The sequence below is a fragment of the Trachypithecus francoisi genome, unplaced genomic scaffold (genome assembly GCF_009764315.1).
Source record: "Trachypithecus francoisi isolate TF-2019V2 unplaced genomic scaffold, Tfra_2.0 Contig00479, whole genome shotgun sequence".
NCBI lineage: Eukaryota > Metazoa > Chordata > Mammalia > Primates > Cercopithecidae > Trachypithecus > Trachypithecus francoisi.
Window position 1 is genome coordinate 195144 of NW_022680667.1, and position 8047 is coordinate 203190.

Below are 8047 nucleotides of genomic sequence, written 5' to 3' on the forward strand. Positions count from 1 at the left end.
CAGCACCCAGAGTGATTTCAGGAACAAAAAGAGTCGTGCCCTAGCCTGTCTTCAATGGCTGACAGCAATCCCTATTGCCTCACCACCTTATTCTCCATTATTCCTCTAATATCTTCCATTATGGAGACATCCAACATAAAGCAGAGTAGAATTGATTCAAAAATGCTGCTTGAACTGCAAGCAGCGTTTCTAAATGATTCTGAATTAGAATCGTTCTTAGCTTCTCAACATACAAATACAAGATAAAGAAAAGGAATGATGTTCCCCTCACTGTGTCCATGTGTTCTCATTGTTCAACTCCCACTTCCGAGTGAGAACATGTGGTGTTTGGTTTTTTGCTCCTGTGTTAGTTTGCTGAGAATGATGGTTCCCAGATTCATCCACATCCCTGCAAAGGACATGAACTTATTCTTTTTTATGGCTGCATAACATTCCATGGTGTATACATGTCACATTTTCTTTATTCAGTCTACCGCTGATGGGCATTTGGGTTGGTTCACACCAGGGCTTGTCAGGAGGGAGGGTTGGGGAGGAAGGGGAGAGAGAGCGTTAGGACAAATATCTAATGCATGTGGGGCTTAAAACTTGGATGATGGGTTGCTAGGTGCAGCAAACCACCATGGCACATGTATACTTATGTAGCAAACCTGCACATTCTGCACATGTATCCCAGAAATTAAAGTAAAATTTTTAAAAAGGAAAAAGAAACTGCATTAAAAGTTAAATGCAGTTATGAATATATGTTTTTTGTTTAATCAGCAACCCCTCTACTATTCTGGTAGAAGCTGCTCAATTTCCTTTGAGGACCCAGCCTCCCTCCCTCCCAGTCTGTGTGGTGGGGCCTAAAGAATACTCACTCATCCACCTTTCCTGGCTCCAGAGCTGGTTACACTTCCCAGGATGTTTATTTTGTTTTATTTTTTTTCTGTTTGTTTTGTCTTCTGCTAATAGGTGAGAGCTTCCTGGGGTTCTTTCTGTACCTGCTGACAAGGGGCAGCTTTCTCTAGATGCCACGGAGCTGGAAGGTTGCAGCCTGGAACTTGCTGAGGTTGTCTGAGAATGCAGCCCACCCAGGCAAACAAGAGATGACAAAGTTTCAGCACCTGGATCTATGGCATCCAGGAGCCAGATCCAACCCCCCAGCCTGTATCTTTGACCTTGAGCCAGTCTGAATTGGTAACTGGAAGTCACTTAGTCACTTATCTACCAGATTCAACTATCAGGATGTTACTAATAAAAAATGACTCCAAAAATGAAAATGTGTTTCACAATATTTTCATGCAAAGACTTCAGGATCTATTCATACTCGACACCAACCATCTTGGTTATCTGATTTTTTAGTTCTCAGCAGCTTCTAAGCTGTAAATTAGGAGAGGATGCTAATGGTAGTCACACGGAGAGTAAGAAGAGTGATGGTCTAAGGGAGGCAAAAGATCTGAATAGACATTTTTCAAAAAAGACGCAAACAGCCAAAAGTTATATGAAGAAATGGGCTGAGTGTGGTGGCTCATGCTTGTAATCCCAGCACTTTGGGAGGCTGAAGCAGGTGGATCACTTGGGCTTAGGAGTTCGAAACCAACATGGTGAAACCCTGTCACTACCCAAAATTGCAAAAATTAGCTGGACATAGTGGCTCACACCTGTAGTCCCAGGTACTCAGATGTCTGAGGAAGGAGGATCCCTTGAGCCTGGGGAGTGGAGGTTGCAATGAGCTGAGATTGCGCCACTGCACTCCAGCCTGGGTGGCAGAGTAAACCCTGTCTCAAGAAAACAAAGAAAAGGAAAAAATGGTCAACATCTCTATGCATCAAAGAAATACAATTCAAAACTTCATTGAGACATCATGTCACCCCAGCTAAAATGGCTTGTATTTGTAGGACAGGCAATAGCAGATACTGGTGAGAATGGGAGAAAAGGGGAACCCTGGTCCACCACAGGTGGAACATATGTTAGTGCAGCCACTGTGAAGAGCAATACAGAGATTCCTCAAAAAACACTAAAAGCAGAACTACAGTATGACCCAGTAATTTTACTACCCAGTGGGGCATCCAAAAGAAAGATCAGTACGTCAAAAAGATACCTGCACTCCCGTGTTGATTGTGGCACTATTCACAGTAGCCAAAATATGGAATCAACCTAAGTGCCCATCAATGAATGAATGGATACAGAAAGTGTGGTATAGGTGCAGGATGGAATATTAGCCATAGAAAAGACTGATCTAGTCATGGGCAGAAACACGGATGGAACTGGAGGTCATTATGTTCAGTGAAATAAGTCAGGCACAGAAAGACAAATATCGCATGCTCTCATTTATATGTGGGGGCTAAAAACAGGCATCTCCTGAAGATAGAGAGGAAATTGGTGGTTACAAGAGCCCAGGAAAGATAAGGACGAAGGCAGATAAAGAGAAGTTGATTAATGGGTACAAATATATGGTTTGATAGAAGAAATAAGACCTAGTGTTAGGTAAATCAGCAAGGTGACTATAATTTACCATCATCTATTTTATTTTTCAAAGTAGCTGGAAGATGCCAGGCACGATGGCTTACGCCTGTAATCCCAGCAATTTGGGAGGCAGAGGAGGGCAGATCACCTGAGGTCAGGAGTTTGAGACCAGCCTGACCAACATGATGAGACCCTGTTTCTATTAAAAATACAAAAATTACCTGGCATGGTGGTGCACACCTGTAATCCCAGGAGGCAGAGGTTGTAGTGAGCTGAGATGGTGCTATTGCACTCTGGCTTGGGCAAGAGACTGAGACTCCGTCTCAAAAAAAAAAAAAAAGAAAAAGAAAAGAAATTATCTTCCTACAAACCCTCCCAATCTATTCCTAAGTCAAGCTCCATGCTTCAGAAACCTTACTGACTCATGTAAGCTCCATGCTTCGGAACCTTACCGACTCATGCAAGCTCTATGCTTTGGAAATCTTGCTGACTCATGCAAGCTCCATGCTTGGAGACCTTGCTGACTCATGCAAGCTCCATGTTTGGAAACCTTACTGACTCATGCAAACTCCACGCTTGGAAACCTTACTGACTCATGCAAACTCCACGCTTGGAAACCTTACTGACTCATGCAAATTGTTGCTTTTCACTTGAGTATTTTTTGTAATGGGCACAAGAGGCACAACTATTTGGGAATCATCCCCCCAAATTTCTGAAATTCCAGGCTATTTTGTACCTTATATGAAGAAAGGGAATTCTGCCTTTACAAAAAGCTGTCTCAATTCTACCAATTATGTAAGCCTTTACTCCTAGCATTAAGGAAAAGAAAATAAAAGCAATGACTTATACACAAAATTGCACCCAGTTTCCTTCGCGATTTATATTTCTCACCTGCGTGTGATTTGGACAGAGTGTAACAGCTTGGGGATTAATTACGCCCTGCACATCTTTTGCAGGGTACATCTTGCCATCCGGAGGCAATGCTGGAGCGGACAGTTGTCTGCAGGGAGGCCTTGGCTCACTCTGGGCCAAATAACAGGACTGATTGCAGCCAGGGACAAAACTTCCTGTTTCTCCCAACCAGAAACAGGCAGAGGTGAGTGATGTCTCTGAGGGGCGAATACAAGTCACACCATTTCAATTTTGCTCTCCTCTGTACCAACTGACAGCTGGCTCCTTTGTCCCCAGTGTTTGTTAGCAGGGTAATTAGCAGGATACCTACCCCACCAACCTTACAGGCAGCCAAAGCATCTCCCTTAGCAAACAGGGGAGCAGGGCAGTGCGAGCCTCAGAGCTCCTGAAGCTTGTGCAGAGCTGGCACAGAGCAGCGGGAACTGACAGACAAAGTCACTTGAAACATATTTTCTCTGTGCGAGGAGAGGAGAGTTCCAGTGAGAGAGTGAAGCAGATGAAAAGACAACATGAAAACAAACAAACAAACTAACAAAATAACCCATTTCAAGTTCTCGGAGGCTGGTCTCATTTCAAGCCTGGAAATGACTACTGCAGACTGCAGCGTGGTCCCTACACTCCCTCTGTATATGTGGAGTGTATATGTGTATATGATCTAGTGGTTGCTAGCATCATGAGAGAGAGAAAGCCATACACTGCTATGAGAAGAGTCCCCAGGAGTCAGGAATTTGCCTGTGCCCTGGGGCAGGCACTCCCCTGGGTAGAGGAAGGAATTTCCTCATTAATTCATTCCACAGGGAGGGATGGTGCCCCCAGTCTCTGCAGGGAGTTGTTCTGCATGCTGGAAGTGGAGACGCCAGTGCCTCTGAGGGCCTCCCTTTTCTGACAGAGCTTGCAGAGAAGGCAGACATGAAATGGATGGTCACAGATAGGGTGGGGGATACAGAAGTGAATGCACAGCCAGCCAGGGAGTGCTCAGGGCTTGAAAGAGGGAAATTGCAGAAGTGAGAAAGTGAACAGATTCCAAAGATAGGAAGAAAGTGGATTTGTGAATGAGTCTTGAATGTGAACATCCAGCCCTGTGAGCAAGAAGACACGTGTTCTCAGGCCCATATGCTGTGAACATCCTCACTAAAGCAGATGCTTCTTGGAAAATCACAAGTGGTACTGAGTCATCAATGATAGGAACAGGCAGCCTTGCAAGTGCAAAAGAAAATTATCATCAAGGATGCTTCACTAGATAGAATACAGCTACAGGGTGCAGAAGCCTGGGACCCAGGCCCAACACGGCCACCCTTCGTGTGACCTCCAATCAATCCTGTCGAGATTAGTGGTTCTCAGCCCTTGCGGTTAGAAGGGAGAGCTTGAGAGAGTGCTGACATCAGATCCCCATCGCTGGAATTCTGCTTTGTCACCCCGGCAGTTCTCTAGAGCAGCTCAGGCGCTAAACCTGAAGCTACAGAATGCTACAGTAATAGCTGTTATCATCCCCTGGGCATAAGGAAAGAGATGCACCTCACGGAGATTGATGTCAGATTGAGGGAAGAACTTTTGGGACTTAATTAGAGAAGCTTCTATAATGCCTCATTCTAGGATATTACTAAAAAGACTTCTTTAGTTGTGAGTAACATTAACCAGCTTGAGTCAGCTTATGAAAAAAGGAGGTTTTTATTAAAGAGCTGTGTTTGGGGGAGGCCCAGGGCAGGTACACAGCCAGCCCCAGAAAGGATCTGGAGCCAGATTAAGGGGCTGGCTTGCCCATGTGTCTCCCCTCTGCTCACTCTTTTGTGCACTGATCTGCCTGATCTCTCTGGGCACAAAGGAGACGGTGGGTGTCCCAAGAATGCCTGGTTGGTAATTATGTGTTCTTCAGTTGCCATCCGAGCAGACACTCTCCCTGGTTTCCAGCTGAACCTGGGAGAATGAAGGTGACTCACCCACCTATGGCCGTCGATCAGAGGAGATAGCCAGATAATTTCTTTAAAAGGATAAGTAAATCAAATATATAGCACTCCAGGTGGCAACATTTCCAATTGAAAAATAATACATGGGAGGACTATAGGGTCACTAGTGGTGAACGTGGCATAGGATTTTATGCACAGGGGTCAGTGAAAATAGTGACAAAAATGATATAAATATAAGTGTATATGGTATGAATATGATATATATGTATTTTATATTAGTATATATATTAGTCTACCTATACTATATATATAAATAGTCGATATATACATACCATGTGTATATACTAAATATACACTATGTATATATATACTATATATACGTTATATATTTAATACTATATATACTATGTATATGTATTACTATATATACTGTGTATATGTAACACTATATATACTATGTATATTTAATATAAGTAAGCTAAATATATATACTAATATACCATATGTATATATAGCATGTTTATATCATATATGTATCTTTATACCATAATTTTCACTATTTTTGCTGACCACTGTGCATAAAGTCCAATGCCACTTATATTTAATATGCTTTTACTAAATACATATAGTCACTTATATTTAGTATACTTGTACTAAATTTTTATATGCATGGCATATATATGTATACACTAAACATATATATACACTATGTATACTATGCATATATACACACACACACATACACTTTGCATATATATTTAGCATAAGTATTTCCCATGAACCACTGGGGATATACTTATACTAAAAATATTTATTGTTAATCTGAAATTCACATTTAATCAGTTCTTGTATTTTTACTCTCTAATGCTGACAACCTTCTAACATTAATACTTTAATGACCTTGGTTGGGGAAGGCCTCACTGCACCTTTTGAGTAAAGACACTGGAAGGAAGCAGGTGCAGGAGTCCTGTGGTCCCCTGGGGAGGAGGATTTGTGAACAATGCCAGGGCCTGGGCAGAAGAGTCTTCGTGTGCTTGAGGAACAGCAGCGGTCCTCCTGCTGTGACTGAGGAGTGAGGAAGAGGGCTGGGGAAAGGGGGAACTGTGGGCCCTGACGGGATGAACCTGGGAGGCCGATGCCATGACCCTGGCCTTGACTCTGATAAGCTGGTCTCCCAGAGGAGGGGTCAGCAGAGGAGTGACACCATCTGGATAGGGGCTTAGGAGGCTCTGTCTGGCTGTTGGTTGAGATTCCACAGTGAGCTGGAGTAAGGACATCTGCAGAGAGCACTTGAAGGGCTTTGCCCTAAGATACAGGCAATGGTGGCCAGGACCTGATGTCAACAGAGGCAACAGTGAGATGTGATCAGATCCTGGACAGGACATAATGGCATCATTTGCAAGGTATAGTGCAAAATGAAAATGTGGGGCCTCTTGTTTTAAAACCATGAAGAAGTTCATGATAGTGATAGCAGAGCATGGAGCCCCTTCCAAACAAGAGACCCTTTGTCACCACATGGACCGTATGACCAGGCAGCTGGCCCTGATGGCATCCACAGCATCTGGTCACGAACTATAGCGGGAGAGAGGAAAGGAGACTCCAGCCTGAAGAAATAAAGCTGCAGAGCTAGTGCGGACCGATGGGAGGTGGGAGTGGGAGGAGGCTGTGGAAGACACATTCTTGGAACAGGGAGTATAAATTGTGACCAGGGAAAACAGTGGAACATCTTCTGGTCTTTCTACAATCCAGTTAATTAAACATTAGTCATGCTAACTCCACAGTAATTTCTAGTGTTCTTCCGCTCCACTATCCTCACAAACATTTGAAGTGGTGACAAGTTGTTTGTGGGGTTGCACGTCTGTATGCCGGTGGAAGAGGGTGCATAGGATACTGAGGATAGGAGGGTACAGATGCACTTTGTGACTTGCTGGGCATAATGCAATTTTAAAAAATAATACTTTAAAATATCCTAATAAGTAAAACACTACATATTGATAGAAGCAATTAAAATTTTATAGATGCAAATAATGCCTGAACTAGAAGGGAACATTTTTCAACATAAAATGTGTGATTTTTATTAGGCTTTTATGTGAAATATATACACAACTTCCTTTCCACAGGAAAGTAATTTTTAAGGTGAAGTAATTATTTTATAGAAAGCTACTGTTTTTATATTTTTTGGTATCATCCACATGCTTTAATTGTTTTATTGTTTTTAATACTATACTTTTGTAGGTTCTCTTGAGTTTTCTTAAAAGTGATTACATTGTCTGCAAAATAATAATTTTGCTGTCTCTCCTTAGCCAATATTTATACATTTTGTTTTACAAAAAGTATAGTGAGGAAAAGATTTCCTCCACAATAGTGACAAAAATCATAAAATATGCAGAAATAAGAATGAGCTAAACATGCGCATGAATTACATGAGGAAAACAGTAGAACTCTATTAAAGAGTCTTATAGAAGCGCTGCCCAATGAGATATATCTTCTTTGGGTATGATTCAACATCAGGGAGAACTCCTTTCCCCCACATTAATCTAACTATGTGAGATGAACCCTACCAGCATTCTAGTAGGATATTTATTGGATTTTCACAAAAATTTTCAAAAGTTTACTTGGCATAAAATAAAAGCGAGAACAATCACTGTCCTCATCATAAGATGGAGATGTGACAGTAACCACGATATAAGGCCTCTGAGGGACAAATGGATCAAGCACCAAGATGCACTGGAATCATAGCACACACTCAAACATGCAAACAGTTGAGGTATTTTCACTGTGGCACA